Genomic DNA, 23,079 nt, shown 5'->3' with positions numbered 1-23,079 from the left:
TGCCGGCCACGCCCCCTGCCGCCCGCCTCCAGATTGGCCGTGCCCCCTGCCGGCCACGCCCCCCGCCGCCCGCCTCCGGATTGGCCTGCCCCTGCCGGCCACGCCCCCTGCCGCCCGCCTCCAGATTGGCCGTGCCCCCTGCCGGCCACGCCCCCCGCCGCCCGCCTCCGGATTGGCCTGCCCCTGCCGGCCACGCCCCCTGCCGCCCGCCTCCGGATTGGCCGGGCCGAGGACCGCGGCGGGGCGCGGGGTGCGCGCTTCCACCTGGCCGTGGCATCCCGGCGGGAGAAACCCGTCCCCTAGAGCAGCCCGAGCCGCCCGGATTGCTCTTTACCGCAGGCTCCAACCTGGCGCGGGTGCCTCTCCCTTTCCCGGGTCTCGCAGCTCTCCTTGTAGGGTAACAAGTGACGAGGGAGTGCGATGCCTTGCATATCGCGGACGCACAGAACATGGCTTAGTTCTTTGTACAGAGCTTTTCGCTGATATTGTGGTTTCAAAATTGGCATTTAAAAAACTGCAATTTAAAAAAATTAATAATAAATAAACATTTTTAAACTGCGATGTGGGGCGCCCGGGTGGCTCAGAAGGTTAAGCATGACCTGCCTTCGCTCGGGTCATGATCCCTGCGCCCTGGCATCCGGCCCCCCATGGGGACCCCTGCTCAGCTGGAAGCCTGCTCTCTCTCCCTCTGCTGCTCCCCCTGCTTATGCTCTCTCACCCTCTCAAATAAATAAATAAAATCTTCAAAAATTAAAATAAAAATTTTTTAAAACGGCAATGTAAATCAGCTAACTTAACAAATATAGCAGAAAGTGCCAGGCTATGTGAGCTGATAAAAAATTGGCAGGGGAGTGTCTATGTAGGCAAGTACAAGTTAATGAGTCTAGAGGGAAATAATTAAAATAGACAATGCAGTTGTAGGCTCTTCCAGTCAACTCTGACCAAAGAAGTCACTGACAACACTATGGAACAAAATAGAAAATATTACTCTAACATTTTATGAAAATGACACCTTTTCATTAAAATACTATATATGGTTTTAACTTTTGTTGTTTGTTTGTTTGTTTAAGTGTTGGCACACCTGGGTGGCTCAGTGGTTGAGCATCTCTGCCTTTGGCTCAGGTCGTGATCCCCAGGGTCCTGGGATCGTCCTACATAGACTTCCCGCAGGAAGCCTGCTTCTCCCTCTGCCTAATAAATACATAAAATCTTTTAAAAAATTAAAAGTGCCATGGGACTATAATTTCCTACCAAAAGTTGTCTTAATTGATCTAGGAAATAGAATGGACAGAGAGACATGAAATAAAGACATTTGCCTTGGTAAGTATTAGATATTTTGCATATATAGTCTTCATAAAATAAGATAGGAATTATCACCATTTTGCAGTGATGTATATTTGGGATGTTTTCTTCTGCAAACAAAATAAGTCAACTAACAGTGTCTTAATTAAATATAGGGGGTTTTGTTGTCATTGTTACTCTGAAGAAATGTTGGGGTAGACAGTTACAGGCATTGGTTCAGGGCATTTTCCCCATGGTTACAAGAGATCCTGAAATCATATCCCAACTCAAGAAAAGAAAGAAGGGGCAGCTAACATCAGCTATTCCTTTTTATCAAGAAAGAGTTTTCCTAGAAAGCCCTCCAAAACCTTTTCACTTATGTGTCATTGACCAGAACTATGTCACATGCCCCACCCCCTAGTTATATAAAGGAGGCTGGGAAAACAAGTACAGTACTTAAATTTCCCAGGCTTTATGAGAGAGAAGGTCAAGGAGAGGGTGAAAAACATGCATTTGGGGGATGCCTGGGTGGTTCAGGGGTTGACTGCCTTTGGCTCAGGTCTTTATCCCAGGGTCCAGGGTTGAAGTCCTGCATTGAGATGCCCATAGGAAGCCTGCTTCTGCTTCTGCCTGTATCTCTGCCTCTGTGTCTCTCATGAATAAATAAATAAAATCTTAAAACACACACACACACAAGTACTTGTTTAGTCAGACCATAAGATCTGCCATAGCTCACCCCTTGAATTGCTTTTTTTTTTTTTAATTTATTTATTTACTCATGAGAGACACACAGAGAGAGGCAGAGACACAGGCAGAGGGAGAAGCAGGCTGCATGCAGGGAGCCTGACGTGGGACTTGATCCCAGTACCCCAGGATCACGACCTGAGCCGAAGGCAGAAGCTCAATCACTGAGCCACCCAGGCGCCCCCTTGAATTGCTTAATACCCAAGCATACCTTTCCTCGCATGCAGGCATTTTACATTGAATGTATTCATCAGACCCCGAAGGAAAGCAACCCAAATTTTCAGCCAGCTATTTTATTATTCATCCATTTTGAGATTTGGAATCTCTGCCATCTGCTCTGCCATTCACTCTTAAATAGTTTGGCAGCTGACAGCTGAAAGATGAGACAGTCGTTTGCCCCCCTCACCTTCCCCAAAGTACCCAATATTACACGAATAAGGGTTGAATAGGATAATTACAATAAAAACTCTCATTCAGAAAAGGGGAGAGTGGGAAAAACACAGAAAACCCTAGTCCATGGTAAATACCACATCCTGCCAGGCAGGAATAATAATGACTCCAAGTTCCAACAGTGAAGAGAGTTCCTTGCATGACCCACCAGATGGAGCAGACCCTGTTTAGCTCTCCGGAAGGATTTCCCTTAACCATCCCTTCCTAACCCCTGATGTTACCTCTTTGGTACCAAAGCCATCTATGGCAGCATCTGATGTGGGCATTGGAGAAAGTGACTTTTCTGCGGGAAATACACAACTTTCACAATCCACTCCCCATTGGTGCAAATGCAGGATCCAGGGGATGGTAAGGGTGAAAGAATCATGAATTTTCCAAACAGGGTTAAGATTTTGAGGATTATACAGTTTCCTCAAAAATTTAGCAGGCAAAAAAAAAAAAAAAAAAAAAAAAGCAGGCTTTAACTGTTTTTCTTTCTTTCTTCTGTTTTAAAATGATTTATTTATTTTAGAGAGAGGGAGCAGGTGGGTAGGGACAGAGGGAGAGGGAAAGAAAGACTCAGGCCAACTCTGCACTGAGCACGCAGAACCAGAGGCAGGACTTGATCCCAGAACCACAAGATCACAACCTGAGCCAAAATGCAATCGGAAGTTCAACCAACTTGCCACCCAGGCGCCCTGTTTTTCTTTCTTTTGATCAACTGTATGTATGAGTGACCACAGCCATTATGTAAAATTTACTTATCCATTCTACTATAATGGATATTAGGTTGTTTCCAGTTTTTTGTTATTCTATACATTGTTACTGAATGTCCAATGTACATCTTTCGTCATACAAGTGTTTTTCTAGGGTATGCTTAAAACAATTTTATGATATATAATTATACCTCAATACAGCTGTAAAATAAATTATGACTTTAAACAAGTTTCTCTGGAACAACTGTTCCTGAAATTTAATGTATGTTAATGTCACCTGGAGAGCTTATAAAATGGATTGTTGGCCCCATCCTCAGAGCTTCTGATTTTAGGTCTAGGGTGGTACAGAGAAATTTAATTTCTTTCTTTCTTTCTTTCTTTCTTTCTTTCTTTCTTTCTTTCTTTCTTCTTTCTTTTTTTTTTTTTTTTTTTTAAAGGAGAGCACAAGTAGGCAGAGCAGCAGGCAGAGGGAGAGGGAGTAGCAGGCTCTCTGCTGAGCCAGGAGTCCCTATGTGGCGCTCATTCAATAACTCTGGGATCATGACCTGAGCCAAAGGCAGATGCTTAACTGACTGAAGCACGTAGGTGCTCTGAGAATTTTTATTTCTCTGTTGTTGTCGTTTTTTTTTTTAAGATTTATTTATTTATTTATTTACGATAGACATAGAAAGAGAGAGAGAGGCAGAGACACAGGCAGAGGGAGAAGCAGGCTCCATGCCGGGAGCCCGACGTGGGACTCGATTCCGGGATTCCAGGATCGCACCCTGGGCCAAAGGCAAGCGCTAAACTACTGAGCCACCCAGGGATCCCCGAGAATTTTTATTTCTAATGCATCTTCTGGTGGGTTGGAAATTCTTCTATGGTATGTATAGAGGTGTAGAATTGCTCAGTCTTAATGATATGTGAGTGTCCTCCTTTCTATACAAGGTTGAATTGTTTTCCAAAGTGTGCTCCCAGCAGCAGTATAAAACATATTGTAACCAACATTTGAAATTTTCCACTTTTCGTTCTTGCCAACATTGTTGTTTTAATTGTATCTCCCTAACAATTAATGACACTGAACATCTCTTCATTTTTATTAAGCATCTCTATTTTCCTCTCTTGCAAAATGCCTGGTCATAAATTTACCCATTTTGTGTATTTCTTTCATTGATTTATAGGAGTTCTTTACATATATTGTATAATAATTTTTTGTTTATGCTATAAATATCTTCTCCAGGTGGCAGCACAAAATTAACACAAATTATTCAATGTCAAATTTTTTGTTTATGGTTTGTGCTTTTTCTGTCCTCTTTCAAAAATCATTTACTACCAAAGGTCATAAATAAATATACTATATATTCTGTTTTCTGCAATTTGTTTCTGTAATCTGCATCTATATTATTTTCTAAAAGGCTATATTTAGAATGTTAATTTAGCTAGAACTGACTTTTGTTTATGGTATAAAGTTAAGGACCTAATATATGTATTTCAGTTCTAATATCCAACTGTCCTAGCATCATTTATTGAAAACTTTCCTGTTTCTACTGATATATCAAGTGTCCAAATATGTATGAATCTCATTATAGACTCCTTATTATGTATCATGGTCTATTTGTCTGCACTTTACCAAAATTCCCCTATATTATTGCAGCTTCAAAACAAGTACTAATTAATGTATGGTAGTCAAAGTACCACAAAGCTTTGATTTTGATATCATATAATATTAGGAATTACTATTGTCTGAGCTCTTATAATAGTACTGTGGTTGTATAGAAGAATGTTCTGGGATGCCTGGGTGGCTCAGCGGTTTAGCGCCTGCCTTTGGCCCAGGGCCTGATGCTGGCGTTCCTGTGTCTAATCCCACGTCGGGCTCCCTGCATGGGGCCTGCTTCTCTCTCTGCCTATGTCTCTGCCTCTCTCTCTCTGTCTCTCATGAAAAAATAAATAAAATCTTTAAAAAAAAAAAAAAAGAAAGTTCTAATTCTCAGGAAATGCATACTGAAATGTGTTTAGGGTCAGGTCTCATAATGTCAAGCAATTTACTTTCAATGGCTCAACTACCATTGAATCTAATTCGTTAGTATACAGGTATTTATTGTATTATAAAGTTTCTGTGTGTTTGAAATTTTTCATAATATGATACAGGAAAATAATGTTATGATGATAATACTCTATAACCTGATAACTGTTTAATGCTTTTAAGAAGACGGTTTAATTTAAAAATATATATATTTTAGCTAACACTTTGTTGTTTTCAGCAGGAAGATTGGCCCAAATAGCCTAACTAACCTGCCATATTACCAGAAATGGAACTTCTCTTTTATTTTCTTTGGGATTTTCTGTTGTTCTCTTACCTCTTACATTGAATGCTTAGCTAAATAGGTTTCAGCATTGATTCTTGTCCAATATATACACTGAAGGCTACAAGTTTCCATCTAATTATTGTTTCATCTGGGCATGCATAGGTGCCATAGTCAGTTAAGTGTCCAACTCTTGGTTTCTGTTCACGGTTGTGATCTCAGAGTCATGGGATCGAGTCCCATGTTGGGCTCCACATGCAGCACTGAGTCAACTTCCTCTCCCTCTGCCTCTTCCCCCACTGCTTGCAGGTGTGCACTCTCTCTCAAATAAATAATCATAAAAAATAAAAGAAGATAGATACTCACATCTGCTCCTGTTTAAAAAATAATAATAGTCATTGTTTCATCTGTATCTCACAAGTTTTGCTATCTAATACTTCTATTATCATACATTTTTGACTTGTACTTTCCATTATGATTTTTTTATGTATGACCCATGTAGATGTTTTGATATTTTCCAAATATATGTTTTTTTAAACTTACCTTTTGTTACTGATTTAATTGCACTGTAGTCAGAGAATGTGGTCTGAATGATTCCTACTATTTGAAATGTGTTGAGATATGTATTATAGCTTAGTATGTGGCCAGTTTATGGATATGTTCAACATGTGCTTGAGAAGAATACATGTTCTTCAGTTGTTTGGGAAGTATTTTTATATGTCCATTAAAATAAGCTTATTATTTGTTCAGATTGTCTGTGTTACTGATTGTCTGATACAGCAGTTGTTGAAAGAAAAATGTTAAAAGCTTTCATTCTGATGATTCTGGCAATTTCCCCTTGTAGTTATATCAGTTTTTTCCATTAATATTTAATAATTGTGTTTTTTATAATACTTAAGTATGTACCTCTAAAAAATAAATATACTTATTTAAAAATATCCAGTGTTAAATTTCCTCAATTGTCTCAAATATGTTGGTTCATAATTGGTTACAATCAGAATCCAAATAAGGTCCACACATTACACTTTGATACATGGACCTCTCATGTACCATTTCAGATCTTGTTTTTTTTTTTTAAGATTTTATTTATTTATTCATGAGATACAGAGAGAGAGAGAGAGAGACAGACAGACAGACAGAGAGACAGAGACAGAGAGGCAGAGACACAAGCAGAGAGAGAAGCAGGCTCCATGTAGGGAGCCCGATGTGGGACTCGATCCCGGGTCTCCAGGATCACGCCCTGGGCTGCAGGCGGCACTAAACCGCTGTGATCTGGTTATTTTAGACCTTGCTGCACTGGCCAGGGGGCCTTCAGCCTGCTTCACACAAGTACAACCTGGACAGACCTCCACCCACCCTTCATGCCTTTCTCTCCCTGTTCCTGGGGTTCTCTGTTCATCGTGCTGGAAACTGTTTGCTCTTCATCCACGCACAAAAAATGCAGAAGTGCATGTTAATGCCCTGAGGGCAAAGTTTAACCAATGGGGAATGTGAGCCAATAAATATGTCCCTCTTTCTCCCCTACAGATGTTTCTGAGATGCATTTCATATGGCTCCACAGGAGTGGAGATGCATTTTATGTGGATCCCACAGGAGTGAGCAGTTTCCTGATCCATAACCTGTCCTTACACTGACTTTTTCCTTCTCTATTTTACTTCCTGTATCTCTGGATCCACACTGTCACATAAAATATTTGCACTTCCAAGAGAACCCAGGCTAAGACAGTGTCCTCAATCTATTTTAATCTATAGGTTTATCCTTCCCCACCCCACTCCCCACTTTAAATGAGAACATTAGGCCTGTTTTCCTATAGAATTTTCCACATTCTTAAGTGTCCCTGATCGTCATCCTTTGGTTATACTTGATCTATTCCTCGTACTCTTACCTTTCCTATGAAGTATCTAATCCTTGCTCAGATTGAGGTCCAAATTTTTGGCAAGAATACCTCATAGGTGGTGTGGATACTTCCATCTGGAATATACATATAAGGTTTGCTTGTCTCTCTTCATAATGCTAAGATTGATTGCTGGGTTCAGTTGTAAGCAGCCTAATCTATAATGTGCCCCTTCTGCTTTTATCAAATCACTTCCTTTACTTTTTGTTTTATACATTTTGAATCCTAAGCCTGTATTAGGCAATATAAGTTTAGAATTGGAGTTGTTATACTTGTTACATATTCCTGGTGCATTAACTACACGTCAATATGAAGTAAGTCCATTTCCAGTGTTGTTTTTGGTTTAAACTCTATTTTACTTGATATTAATAAAACTATATTTACATTATGTTGATTGTATATCTTTTCAATCCTCTTATTTTCAACAGTAACAAGCAGCCAACACACATCAAAAATCTGAGATTTGCCCAAACATTTCTCCTTGTTACTGTTACATATTCATGGTCCCAGAACATAGTCAATAATAATTTGACCAACCTTCCTACTATTACCACCAGCCTAGGTCCTCACTGCCTGCTATCCTAACTCCTCTACTCAGCCAAGTCTATATTTTAGAGTCTCTTTCTTTAAGCACATATGGAACTGAATTCTCTAGAGATAAGAATGCATTTTACTAAAAATAATAGAAAACTCAAATGGCTTAAACAAAATCTAGCTGATTCAGCAGCTAAATGACGTCATGGCTGACATCTCTGCTGGGCCCTTGGCCTTCATTATCACAAAATGGCTTACACAGCATCAGCCCTCCTCCTGGACATACGCAGCTATCAAACCCCTGTCCCCAAAACTCAGATCAAATTTCCCCAGCTCTGGAAAGGAAGGAATTTTATTTCCCAGCCGTACTGTATTAGGCCCTTTAAAAACACTGAAATAGCTAATAGTATGAAAACTCTTCATGAATATTCAGATAATTTTAGGTTTGCGGGTCTTAGTGCTTAAAATGGCTGTATTTCCAGAACACCTACCAATATCCTCCCTTGTCTGCTATGCAAATTCCTCACCTTTAAAATTCAGGACAAGCATCTCATCTTCTATGAAATCTTTGATTCCCCCACTTCCCAAAGACTGTCCTTTCCCAGAACCTTCTATCACAGAACTTAGCACTTAAACTGTATAACTCGTCTCTCCCCTCTAGATGACAGTAAAATCCTTTAAAATCTCACAGGTAGCCCCAGTGTTCTTCATGAGAACAAAAGAAGGTGAGCTTTGTATCTATGGCCACAGGAGAAGTCTAAGACTGGTCTACCCATGAGTTATTGGATCTCACTGACCTCTGATCTTCTGAACCAGCTTCTAGAGCAAGGGGTCTTTACTAATGAAGAATTCCAGGGGTGCCTGGGTGGCTTATTGGGTTGAAAGTCTGACTCTTGGTTTCAGGGTCGAGCCTTGATCTCAACGTCGTGAGATCAAGCTCCGAGTAGAGCTCTGCGCTTGGCAGGGAGTCAGCTTGAAATTATCTTTCTGCCTGCCCCTCCCCCACTCACATGCATGCTCTCTCTCTCTCTCTCAAATAAATAAGCTCTTAAAAAAAAAAAAAACACTCCATGAGGTGCCTGGGTGGTTTAATTCATTAAGTGTCCAACTATTAATCTCAGCTCAGGTTTTCATATTAAGGTTGTAAGTTCAAGCCCCATGTTGGGATCCACACTGGATGTAGAGTCTACTTTAAAAAAAAAGAAGAAGAAGAACTCCAGGGTGCCTATAACTTCACCTTCATTCTGGAAGGAGGCAATTGGAAAACAGCCTCCTGACAAGCCCCCATCAATATGAACATATTGGAATATTATTTGGGTGTAGAGTACCTTCACTTTCAGCATTTTATGGCCTGCATTTTGGAAGACTTCATACTGACATGGTTATTTGGTACCTGAACAGTACACTTTTTTCATCCTGACATATCATGAGTCTCTGATGGCCTATAGCAGCATCACTTCCAAACCAAACGTGAGAAACATGTCTCTCAGAGGTCCAAGTTCCTGAGTCTCTTCTACTTAGCTGAAGGTTCTAAGTTCTATAGTAAAGCCTTCCCTCTCTCTAGTCCATATGGGACATTGATCATATCCTATAATTCCTTGACTATTACAAAGTCTTTCCAAGTTAGGGAAAGCCTAGTCACATTCCAACCAGAGGAAGTAGTAAAATAGGGAGGAATGCCTCAAACAGGTCACCGAGGATGTCTTAACAAAAAGATCCTGGTTTGGGGCACCTGGGTGGCTCAGTTGGTAGAGCATGTGACTCTTGATCTCCAGGTTGTGAGTTCAAACCCCACGTGGGTATAGAGATTACTTTTAAAAAAATCAAAAAGATCCCACTTAACATCTAGCACTTCTGGGATTCCTTCCAAGTTCTATTTCCATTCCACTCTGAACCCACTAGCTGCATCTCGCTGGGCGGACTGAAACACAGCAGTAAGACAATGATTCTGGGAGAAGAAATCCAATGCTTCACTGGCCTTTACCAGTGCTGAGGATAAATACTTTATGCCAGTCCCCACTAAACAACTTTCTGATTCAAAATTTAGCTTCTCGGGGATCCCTGGGTAGCTCAGCAGTTTAGCACCTGCCTTCAGCCCAGGGCGTGATCCTGGAGTCCGGGGATCAAGTCCTGTATCGGGCTCCCTGCATGGGGCCTGCTTCTCCCTCTGCCCATGTCTCTGCCTCTGTGTGTGTGTGTCTTTCATAAATAAATAAAATCTTTAAAAAAAATTTAGCTTCTCAAGTATCTTAACACTGAAAAGGTAGAAGCTAGGAAACTCAAGCATCATTAGATAGGAACAAAGTTTATTCTAAAGGAACAAACTAGGGGCTCCTGGGTGGCTCAGGTGGTTAAGTATCTGCCTTTGGCTCTGGTCATGATTCCAGGATCCTGGGATCAAGCCCCGCATCAGCTCCCTGCTCAGAGGGGAGTCTGCTTCTCCCTCTCCTTCTGCCCATCCACCCCCCACCTTCTTCATGCTTGCTCTGTCACTTTCTCAAATAAATAAATAAAATCTTTAAAAAAAAATAAAGGAACAAACCAGCATTTCTGTTTAAATACCTGTCTCAAGTAATACTAGTATAATACTTACGTAGAGCTTTCTATGTGCCGGGCACTGTTCTCAGACCTTTATATGTATTAACTCCTTTTATCCTTATGACAATCCTATGATGAAGTAGGTTTTATTGTTGTTGTTTTCATTTTCTGCATGAAGATACCAAGGCACTAAAATGTTAGATAACTAGGGTACCTGGGTGGCTCAGTGGTTGAGCATCTGCCTTTGGCTGGGGTCGTGATCCTGGGGTCCTGAGATGAGTCCCACACTGGAGAGCCTGCTTCTCCCTCTGGCTGTATCTCTGCCTCTCTCCGTGTGTCTCCCATGAATAAATAAATAAAATCCTTTTTATTTTTATTTATTTTTTTAAATGTTCCTTCTTCTTTTTTAAAGATTTTACTTATTTATTACACTCAACCACTGAGCCCCTGAGCGTCCCAATAAAATCCTTTTTAAAAAAATAAAAATAAAATATTAGATAATTTATCCGAGGTCACATCTGATGATAAGAAGTGGCAGAACTGAGATTTCAGCCCGGGCAGTCTGGCACAGAGTTTCTTCTCTTAATCACTCTGCTATTCAGAGTGGACTCTGCCCCGAGAGACCTGCAAAGGTAAAGCCCAAGCCTAGGACGTGGAGTTCTCACCAATATGCTAATCCTAGCAAACCAGACCAACACTCCCAGACCTTCATCCGACTCAGATGATCCCTCATTGTCCAAGCCAGATCTTTGTTTAAGGAAATACCAAATGTGAAGTATGTGATGAATAAATCAAAGGCTTATTAGAAAAGTTTTCACTAATGCTCCAATCATTTCAGATTTCAGTGTCTTTCAATACACTAAATATTTTGCACTCTTCACCATGCATGCTCCTCCTTGCCTTTCCGATTTAGAACAAGCATCCTGTTCTCTGGAAGGCCTTCCTCATTGCCACCACCACCCCACCCCGCCCCAGGCAATCCTTCTGTACTGCCTACAGCAGCAGCCAGCACTTCATATTATATCCATTCTTGTTATCTCTCTAGCTCTTTGAAAGCAGAACTCTTTGGAAAGCCTCCGTTTCCCAATTTGTATATTGAGAGTAATAAAATTAACCACCACCCTCTCCATGAGAATTAACTAAAATACTCTCTGTAAAGCACTTACTTGACTTTCAGTTTTCAGTGAAGGATAGCCATGATGAAAATATAGTTTTGTAACCTTGGGGAGTTGGTGCAGTGTTGACACACAATATACATTTAGTAGAAGTTTGTTAAACAAGGATAAAATAATGTTCCAAAAAATCACTAAGGGTATACTTTTAAAGACTTAGTGAAAGGTCTTTCAATAGAGTGCTAGTCCTGATATGCCAGTTTTGCCTATGAAATTTTCATTTTCCAAATAGTCATATACCTTGTTGGTATCATTTCAGTTTTTCAGTTATAGTTAAAGGGATGCTGTGAACAGGACTATATGAAATTAAAATAGAGAAGCAAATATATTCAGATAAGGAAAAAATCTCCTTGCTTTTAAATTTTTTCATTACTACACTTAGTCATCTTACATTTTAAGATAAAGACAATAGGCTAAAAATAGTCCTTCTGCATTTTTCCTTTTTTGGTTCCTTTCCCTGCTTTGTAATTTTAGCTTGAAATAAAGAACAATGACTGTGGTCAAGTTATTTTATAAACAGATCAAGTTTTGTTATAATTACTAGCACCACAAAATTTCTGTGTACCCCCAAAAATGTTTAAGCTCCTTGGCATGACCTAGTTTACTGGATTACCATTTATACAGTAAAAATTCCAGACTAATAAGAGAATTTGGAAAATTCCTTTGAGAAATGGGATATCTTTTGGGTAAAATGGAAAATTCTTTTGAGAAATGGGATATCTTTTGGATAAAAACCATTTCCAACACTTTGGTAAGTTTTGATCTGTATTTTATTTACTTTATTGAATTCATCATAAGTATTTTTTAAATTTCTGTTACTAATTACACAAATATAGAGAAATTGATTAGTATTAGCTCTGAGAACAAACTGGCGATTGACAGAGGGGAGAGGGTTGGGGATGGGCAAAATAGGTAAAGGGGATTAAGAGGTACAAACTTCCAGTTATAAAATAAATAAATCAGGGGACCTGAGCGGCTCAGTTAGTTAAGCATCCAACTGGATCTCGGCTCAGGTCACGATCTCAAGGTTGTGAGATTGAGTCCCGAGTGGAGCTTCATGCAGGACATGGAGCTTGCTTAAAATTCTTTCTCTCCCCTTCCCTTTGCCCCTCAACCCCTCTCTTAAAAAAAAAAAATTAAAATTAAAAAATAAGATAAAGAGTCATGGGGATGAAAAATATATCAATAACGTTACAATAATGTTGCATGGTGATGGATAGTAAGTACACTTAGAGTGGTAAGCATTTAATAATGTGTAAAATTATCCAATCACTATGTTGTACACCTAAAACTAATATAATATTTTATGTCCAAATTAAAACTAATAACCAAATTGAAACTAATATATTTTATGTCCAAATTAAAAAAAAACTAATTAGTATAAGGTTATTTATTTTACCTTAATTCTTTTGAAAGGAACAGCCATCTTATATTATTTTATAAAGTATCTGTTTTCTTATGCAGGTAATTTCTTGTAGCTATAATTAAAGTTTATTTTACTCTAATAATTTTTACTCTTCATACATTTAGGAAACCTGAACCTTATTTTTGCAGAATTACAGAAATCAGTATAAAACTTGACATGATTATTTGCACAATCTATAGACATTCCTTCTGGAAAATGCTACCAAATATCAATGCTGTATAAGCATTATTCTGGATTCTCAGGATATAGGAACACAAATGAACAAAACTCAAAAAGTATGTAATGATAAGTATTGCAAAGAAAAAAGAAGGAAGATTAAGAGGAATAGAAAGAAGGGGATAAGGTTTTATATAGATCAAATAAGTATTGCTGAAAACTTAGGTGACTTGAGCAGAATCCTGAAAAAAAACAAGAGAGTGTGCCACACAGACACTGAGAAAGAGCACTCCAGGCAGCCAGATTAGCAAGTGCAAAGGTCCTGAGGCAGAAGTGTATTTTGCTTGTTCTTAGCAAAGAGACCAATATGGGTGGAGTCATGCAAGCAAGGGAAAGGGAAAAAAGCAGAGATGAGATCAAAGAGAAAATAGGACCCAGATCATAAGAGACCTTTTTATGGATCCAATGGAAAGATGACATGAGCCACAAATGTAATTTTAAATTTTCTACTAGCCATATTTTAAAGATTTATTTATTTATTAATTTTTGCGAGAAAGAGAGAGAAAGAAAGCAAGCACAAGCAGGGGGAGGGACAAAGGGAGAGGGTGAAGCAGGCTCCCGGCTCAGCAGGGAGCCTGATACAAGACTCAATCCCAGGACCCTGGGTCATTACCTGAGCTGAAGGCAGACGCTTAACCAACTGAGCTAGCCAGGTGCCCCTCTAGTAGCCATATTTTAAAAAGTAAAAAGAAACAAGTAAAATTAATTCTAATAATATATTTTATTTAACTCAATATATCCAAAATATTATCATCTCAACCTGTAATTAATATAGGAAAATACTCATGAGTTATTTTCCTTTTTTTTTTTTTTTGTGCTAAGTCTTTAAAATTCAGTGTGTATTTTATACTCACAGGACAACCAAATTCAGACTAGTACATTTCAAGTGCTCAATAGTCACACATGGCTAATGGCTACCATATGTTATTTATCAAATATATACAGAAATAAAGAGAAGAGTATAATTTAATGTCATTATCACCCACTTTTAATAAATAGCAATAAATGACCAGCCCTTTTGCACCTATTTCCATCCATTTTCCTTAAACCCAGATATTCGGGGGGGGGGGGGGGAGCAGTACTAAATTACTTTATTTGAAGGAATGGTACAAATGAAACAAGTTAAAAAGATGTTTTGGTACCCAAGTCCAGATTATTTTTGAAGGAATATATTGGAGAGTTTTGAACACAGGAATGACTTTTAACAGCTCGCTGTGACTGCCAAGTTGAGAATAGTTCGTGAAGGAGAAGCATGGGTGGAAACAGGAAGACCTGTTATGAAAGTTTTATAATAATCCTGGTGAATTTATAGCACCTTAGTTGGGGGCGGTGGTGGCAGTGGAGATGGTGAGGAATGGAGAATTGATTGGATCCTTAATATATTCCAAGGATAGAAGCTGACAGGATATACTGATGGAACAGTTATGGAATATAAGAGAGAAGAGTCAGGATGACTTCTAGGTATTTGGGCTGAGCGACACGATACTGAAATATGTCATTTACTGAAATACAGGAGGCTGCCAAGAGGAACAGTTGGATGGAAATCAAGAGTTCATTTTTGGACATGTGATATTTAAACTACCTATTAGATACCCAAGTACAGATAGTAGATGAAAACTTGGATATCTAAATCTGCATTTCAGGGAAGAATTCCAGGCAGGAGATATAAATTTGAGAGTGGTAAGAAAACAAATGGGGTTAAAACCATGAAACAGGGATGCCTGGATGGATCTCGTGATTAAGCGTCTCCCTTTGGCTCAGGGCGTAATCCTGGAGTTGAATCCCACATCAGGATCCCTGTTTGGGGCCTGCTTCTTCTTCTACCTATGTCTCTGCCTCTCTCTCTCTCTCTGTCTCTCATGAATAAATATTTTTTTAATTTCTTAAAAAAAAGACAAAACAAAACCATGAGACAAGATGTGTTCACTAGGAAGTGAACTTAAGTAGAGAGTAGTACACTCCAAAGTTTACAGCAGGAGGGGAGGAGGAACCAGGAAAGGAAACTGAATAGAAGCCCCAGCGAGGCCAAATAAATAAATAAATAAATAAATAAATAAAATTTAAAAACCCAAGAAAAAGTATTGTCCTAAAAGAAGTATTTCTTTTTTGTTTTTAAAGATTTTATTTATTTATTCATGAAAGACACAGAGACAGAGACACAGGCAGAGGGAGAAGCAGGCTCCACGCAGAGAGCCTGATGTGGGACTCAATCCTGGGACTCCAGGATCATGCCCTAGGCAGAAGGCAGATGCTCAACTGCTGAGCCACCCAGGCTTCCCCCAAAAGAAGTATTTCAAGAAGGAGGTAGGAAGCAAAAACACAAAACTAAATATAAAAAGAAAATAAAACCCAATACCTAGAATTTGAAAACAAACTGAAGCAAATGAACCTACTGGTGTATCAGTTTGGTGACAATGGAGAAAAAGAATTATTCCAACTGAACTTTGAACAAAATATTTTGACTTAACAGTTCTGAATGGGATATATTCTTAGGGCAAATGAATTAAAAAGGCAACTAATCTTAAGTTATCTAGTGTCATTTAGTAGTTTTATTGTTAATAGCAACAATTATATTATTATTTGGAAACCAATATATCCATATTTTAATATACTACTACTGAGAAACTTATGTTAAAGCTGTTAGGGACCTAATGTTCAGCATAAAGTGTCAATTTAGAAAAAGGAAAAAAGCCTTGTGAGGGGTCTGGATGGCTCAGTCAGTTGAGAGCCCAGCTCCTGATTTTGGCTCAGTTTATGATCTCGGGGACCTGGGATCGAGCCCAGAGTAGGGTTCCATGTTCAGTGGAGGGTCTGCTTAAGATTATTTCTCTCTCACTCATTGTGCCCCTCCTCGTTGCATGCTCTCTCTCTTTCTCTGTCTCTCAAATAAATAAATAAATAAATAAATAAATAAATAAATCTTAAAACAAAAACAAAAGCAGGACGCCTGGGTGGCTCAGTCAATTAAGCGTCCAGCTCTTGGTTTTGGCTGAGGTCATGATCTCCTGCTTGTGGAATTGAGCCCCACATTGGGCTCTGTGCTCAGTGTGGAGTCTGCTTCAGATTCTCTCTCCGTCTTCCTTCCATTCATACTCTCTCTCAAATGAGTAAATAAAATCTTAAAAAAAACTTGTAATTTTAAATTACAGTTATAAACATCAGTATAGGGACGTCTGGGTGGCTCAGCGGTTGGGCATCTGCCTTGGGCCGTGCTTTTGGAGTCCCAGGATCGAGTCCCACATCGGGCTCCCTGCATGGAGCCTGCTTCTCCCTCTGTCTCTGTCTCTCTGTGTGTCTCTCATGAACAAATAAATAAAATCTTTAAAAAATCAGTATAAACTTGTACTTTAAAATTTTTTATACTTATTTTCTAGGTCCTTCCACTGAAAAGGCCAAGAAGTAACAATAATTCAGTAGAAACAAGAATCCCATTTTGTGGTCTCAAAACACCATTTCACACTAAAAGGACTCGGGATTTTCCAGACAAACAGTCAATTCCAAGAAATATACCAGCTGAGCTTGGGATATCGTATTGTGCCAGAAAACAAAGAAGCTATCAAAAGCTAATATTGTCATATCAAACAAACACAGAAGCCTCAAAAGTTTCCCACTTGTACCCAAAATAGAATAATTTGAATGTCAACAACTGCAACTGAGAAAAACACATTGAATGTGTAAATCCGTGAATTCAGAGTGCTATTCAAAAAGGAAAAAAAAAAGGAAAAAGAGAGAGAAAGACTCTATGGACATCACGGAGGTTGCTAGGTAACTAACACATTACTGTAAAATTGGATAATTAAAAGGAAATAATTAAAGACCTGTCCTGCCTTCCTGGTATGAACAGTATTTTAGGATAACCAAATAATCCTCATGGATGTAAGGAAGTTCTTCTATACGCAAGAATTCTAGCTAATAAATGAAGGAATGATTGGATTGAAAAATCACCATCTTGCAACCCATAATTATTTTTTAAGTGAATCAGAGTGTTCATCAATGGATACCAAAATCATTAAGTGAAAGATTGCTGGAAAACTTTACAGTGAAGGAATCAGACTGTCACTACATAAACAACTGAAGCACTAGTTAAAGTGAAGCCATCTGTGCCATGGAGCCAGGGTAGTTGGAGACAACAATATGAAGAAAACTCAGTCTCACTGAATTTTAATCTGTGGGAGCAGGGGGACCGAGAACACTTAGACTCGGACCTGGAGGCTTTGTCTCATCCAACTTTTATTAAGAGAGCTAGCAGATTAGCTATGGGAATGATTAACTTTGGGGAGTACCTAGGTGGCTCAGTGGTTGAGCTTCTGTCTTTGGGATCACATCCCACATCAGGCTCCCTGCAGGGGCCTGCTTCTTCCTCTGCCTATGTCTCTGCCTCTCTCTGTGTGTCTCTCATGAATAAATAAATAAAATCTTAAAAAAAAAAAAAAAAAGAGTCCGTGCGCTCACTCAAGACCACAGACTCAGGACCTCACCTATCCCCAATGTGCTGAGGACTATGAGATTCAGTTCTCAAATAAGCTCTGCAGCTGGTTACCCACACATCTGACCCTATGTGGTTCTTGAGATGATGAAATAATATGAAGCCTATAACATTACCTGTAGTATATTCTAATCAAGAATCTAAAATAGAATTTAATCAAGTCTTTAGATCTAACTTCTAACTGCAGGTAATTCAGGGGGTGGGAAAGCAAATAAAGCAACATAAAGATGCAACTGAACATTGTACAGGACTACAGACCCAGTTTTTTCAAGAAGTAAATCACATGTGATGAGATGAATACTGGGTGTTACACTATCTGTTGGCAAATTGAATTTAAATAAAATATATTACAAAAAAAAAAAAAAAGGAAGTAAATCAAATGAGGGAGGAGGAAATGGACCACTTCTGCAAATGAAACTGTAAGAACTAAATGTGGACCTTGTTTGGATCCTGGCTGGAAAAAATAATAATTATAAAAGGACATTTTTGAGGGGATCCCTGGGTGGTTCAGCAGTTTAGCGCCTGCCTTTGGCCCAGGGCGTGATCCTGGAGACCTGGGATCAAGTCCCATGTCGGGCTCCCTGCATGGAGCCTGCTTCTCCCTCTGCCTGTGTCTCTGCCTCTCTCTCTCTCTGTATCTCTCATGAATAAATAAATAAATTTAAAAAGAAAGACATTTTTGAGATGATAGGGAAATTTGAATGGTTTGTTCTATAACCTAAGAGATTTTTATTTCACTTTGATAAATATAAAAATTACTTTGTGGTAATAGAAGAATTTTTTTTTTTTTTTTTTTTTTTTTTGTCTTTTAAGGCATAATGAAGTAGTCGGGATAAAATACCATGCCTTTTAAAATCTGCTTTTAAATACTCCAGCCAATAAATAAATAAATAAAATAGAAACCGCTCCAGTTTATCAAGATGCTGCCTTACACCAGCAAAGAGCCACTTGTTCCTCAGGAGCCACAGGAGCACACTGTTCTTGCTTCAGACACTCAGATGCACGTCACGACTCAAGGGTTGTTAAGTGGAGGCATGGAGGTCAGAACTGCATCAGGCAAAAGCAGCAACCTCATGTTTAAGAGCCAATTCCAGCTTTGTGGTACCTGCCACCAGCTTCATGGCCCTGGTTTGGGCACCAAATCTGATACAGGACACAGATAAACCAACATTAATGGTAAGGCAGATAATTTTGTAGAACATTTCGGTTTCCAAGAAGATTTGTCCATCAGGGCTGGACAAACTGGACCATAAGCAGACACATCACCAGCTGTGTTTCTGTGACTGGTCAAGCAGTCAAGGAGCCACTACCATAGAATCATTCATTTTGGCTGCTCTCTCCAACAAATGGGAGTGTAAGTACAACCTATCACCAGATAGTCTTCATGAGCGCAGAGACGTGACAATAAGCAACAGGCTGTTTAAACAGATAACTCACCATAGGTGACTGGAGCATGTGTGCCATTATCCTTAAGATATTCTCCTATAGGGACACGGGGGTGGCTCAGTGGTTGAGCGTCTGCCTTTGGCTCCGGGCACGATCCCGGGGGTCCTAGGATCGAGTCCCACATCGGGCTCCCACAGGCAGCCTGCTTCTCCCTCTGCCTGTGCCTCTGCATTTCTCTGCATCTCTCATGAATAAATAAACAAATATTTTAAAAATATTCTCCTATAGAAGAGCCAGAATAAAGATTCAGGTACCGATGTGGGGCAGCATCAGTAGCAGTAGTTGAAACCACGATGGGGCACTTCGTGGCATTTGCATCTGTAAGTCTCTTCACAGCTGGCCAACAGTGGATCTCTTTTGACCAACAGCAATGTAGATATAATATAGCTTCTTCCTTTCATCAGATCCATCACTGAAACATATCTGGTTAATGATTATGTCAATCACTGATGTTTTACCAGTCCGCTAGCCACCAATAACTAGCTCATGTTGACCAGGACCAATTGGCACCAAGCTATCCACAGCCTTAATGCCAGTCTCCATTGGTTCCTGCACAGAGATTGGGAGAGTGATCCTAAGCACTTTCAGGCCAACTTGCCTATGATCCTTGGAATCACCAATGGCACCTACTACACGACCTAAGAGCTTCTTGCCAACTAAAACATCCATAATGGCTCCCGTCCTCTTCACAGTGTCTCCTTCCTTAGTATTCATTTCCAAATGCAACACTACCAACATATCTGCTTCCAAGTTCAGACACATACACTTCAAGCTTGGAAGAAAATCCTACCATTTCTTCTGCTTGAGCATTCCTCAGCCCAGATATTCGAACAATACCATCACCAAAACTTAAGACACAACCAGTGTCTTCAAGGTCAGCAGAGGTATTAGCTCCAAGAATACATTCTTCAGAAACAGAGGACACCCCAGCAGTCCCAGTCTTCTGAGGACAAATGTTAGAGGCATGAAAGTTCCCAGCAACAATTAAGGATGATTTCAAAGCATTTTTGGAGACCAGCCCAGCCTTCTGCTAGAGGATGAAAGCCACAATGTACAGCCACATGCGCAGACAACATCTTTTTTTCTTAAAGTTTATTTACATTTTTTTAGTGAGGCTCAAACTCACAACCCCAAGATCAAGAGTCACATGCTCTTCTGACTGAGCCAGCCAGCCACCCCTAGACAGCATCTTTACAGAGCTCTTTAGAGCTCTCCTTACATGGTTCCTCTCTAGTTGCAGCCTCTGAACTGACCCCCAAGCAAATATTAACCCAAAGAAATTACACTAGTATTCCAGGATAGTATATTAGTATTATGAGATAATTACATTGATATCAGACAAAACACACTTTAAAAAAAAAAGATTTTATTTATTTATTCATGAGAGACACAGAGAGACAGAGGCAGAGACATAGGCAGAAGAAGCAGGCTCCCTGTGGAGATACTGATGTGGGACTCTGGGATCACACCCTGAGCCGAAGGCAGACACTCAACCATTGAGCCATCCAGGTGTTCCCAAAACAAACTTTTAAGAAAAAATTTTTTTTTAAATTATTTATTCATGAGAGACACAGAGAGAGAGAGAGAGGCAGAGACACAGGCAGAGGGAGAAGCAGGCTCCACACAGGGAGCCCAACGTGGGGCTTGATCCAGGGACTCCAGGATCATGCCCTGAGCCGAAGGCAGGCAGGCACTCAACCGCTGAGCCACCCAGATGTCCCAGAAAAAATTCCTATTATGGATAAGGAAAGTCACAACATAAGAATATAAATAATAATTCATAAGAAAGATAAAAATTTTATATAGTTTTTTAAAGATTTATTTATTTGAGAGAGAGAGGGTGCATGTGCACATGTGTGAGTAGGGGAAGGGGCAGAGGGAGAGAATCTACAAGCAGACTCCCCACCAAGCACAGAGCCCAGTGCAGGGCTTGATCTCGTGGCTCATGAGACCATGACCTGAGCCAAAATCAAGAGTTGGATGCTCAACTAACTGAGCCACCCAGGTGCCCCTACAATTTTTTATTTTTTAACTATTTATTATGAAATTTTCAAGCATATACAAAGGTAGGAAAAAAATCATAAAATGAACACCTATAAATCCACTACTTAGATTCAAACATTGTTAACATTTACATTTTGTCATATTAGCTTTATCTATCTATCCATATTTTTTATTATTATGGTTGAGCTGTTTCAAAGTAAATGTCACACCATGACATTTCATGCCAAAATACTTTACACATCTAAAAAAAAAAGACATTCTCCTATCTAGATACAATGGCATTACCACAACATAAAAAAAAAACTAATTTCATCTCATACCCATTCTATATTTAAATTTATCCATGTCTTCAAAATGTTACATATAGCTTATTTTTTCATAGCAGGAATCAATCAAGAATCATCTATTGTGGGGCACCTGGGTGGCTCAGTGGGTTAAGTGTCTGCCTTCAGCTCAGGTGGTGATCTCAAGGTCCTGGGATCAGTCCCGCCTCTGGCTCCCTGCTAAGTAGGGAGTCCACTTCTGTCTCTGCTTCTCTCTGTTCCCCCTAGCTTGCTCATGCTCACTCTCTCTCTTAAATAAATAAATAAAGTGTTTTTTAAAAGTAAAAAAACAAAAACAAAAAAACAATCAGGACGCCTGGGTGGCTCAGCGGTTTAGCACTGCCTTCAGCCCAGGGCGTGATCCTGGAGTCCCGGGATCGAGTCCCACGTCGGGCTCCCTGCGTGGAGCCTGCTTCTCCCTCTGCCTGTGTCTCTGCCTCTCTCTCTCTCTCTCTCTCTGTGTCTCTCATGAATAAATAAATGAAAATCTTTAAAATAAAATAAAAGTTTAAAAATCATGTATCATATTTGTTACATCTTTCTTTTATTATTTTTTAAAGATTGTATTTATTTATGATAGAGAGAGAGAGAGAGAGAGAGGCAGAGACACGCAGAGGGAGAAGCAGGCTCCATGCAGGGAGCCCGACGTGGGACTCGATCCCGAGACTCCTGGATCACGCCCTGGGCTGAAGGCAGTGCTAAACCGCTGAGCCACTCAGGGATCCCCTCTTATTTGCTTTTAATCTGTACCTATTACTTCTCCATTTTTAAAGATTTTATTTATTTATTCATGACAGACACAGAGAGAGAGAGGCAGAGACACAGGCAGAGGGAGAAGCAGGCTCCATACAGGGAGCCCGACATGGGACTCGATTCTGCGACCCCAGGATCATGCCCTGGGCGGAAGGCAGTGCTAAACCACTGGGCCATCAGGGTTGCCCAACTTCTCCATTTTTAAGAAATCCTATTTCTAAGAATTTACCCCAAAGATAACACCAGAAAAATTTCTTTAATGTATTTTTTTATTGAGGTATTATTTTTTTTTCATGATAAAAACTTTCATTTTATTTTATTTTTTATTTATTTATTTTTTATTGGAGTTCAATTTGCCAACATATAGCATAACACCCAGTGCTCATCCCATCAAGTGCCCCCCTCAGTGCCCGTCACCCAGTCACCCCCAGCCCCACCCACCTCCCTTTCTACCACCCCCAGTTCGTTTCCCAAAGTTAGGGTCCCTCATGTTCTATCTCCCTCTCTGATATTTCCCACTCATTTTCTCTATTGAGGTATAATTGACATACATTATACTAGTTTCAGGTATACAACATAATGATTCCATATTTGTATATTGTGAAATGATCACAATAAGTCTAGTTAACATTCATCATCATTCATAGTTACAAAATTTTTTTCTTGTGATATGACTTACTCTTAGCAACTTTCATATATGCAATATAGTATTATTAACTATAGTTGCCATGCTGTAAATTACATTGCCATGACTTATTTATCCTATTACTAGAAATTTGTACCTTTTGATTCCCTTTATCCATTTTGCTCACCCCCTAAACTCTGCCACTGGCAA

At 39.6% G+C, this 23,079-nt stretch overlaps 1 pseudogene; it reads right to left on the bottom strand.

The window, feature by feature from the left end:
• Nucleotides 1-299: 299 nt before the first annotated feature.
• On the bottom strand, nucleotides 300-23,047 carry LOC112670832 (ATP synthase subunit alpha, mitochondrial-like; annotated as a pseudogene).
• Between the last annotated feature and the right edge of the window lie 32 nt (nucleotides 23,048-23,079).

Source organism: Canis lupus, chromosome 14 (genome assembly GCF_003254725.2).
Source record: "Canis lupus dingo isolate Sandy chromosome 14, ASM325472v2, whole genome shotgun sequence".
NCBI classification, from domain to species: domain Eukaryota; kingdom Metazoa; phylum Chordata; class Mammalia; order Carnivora; family Canidae; genus Canis; species Canis lupus.
The sequence above is the reverse complement of the archived record's forward strand: the minus strand, read 5'-3'. Positions and strand labels throughout refer to the sequence as shown.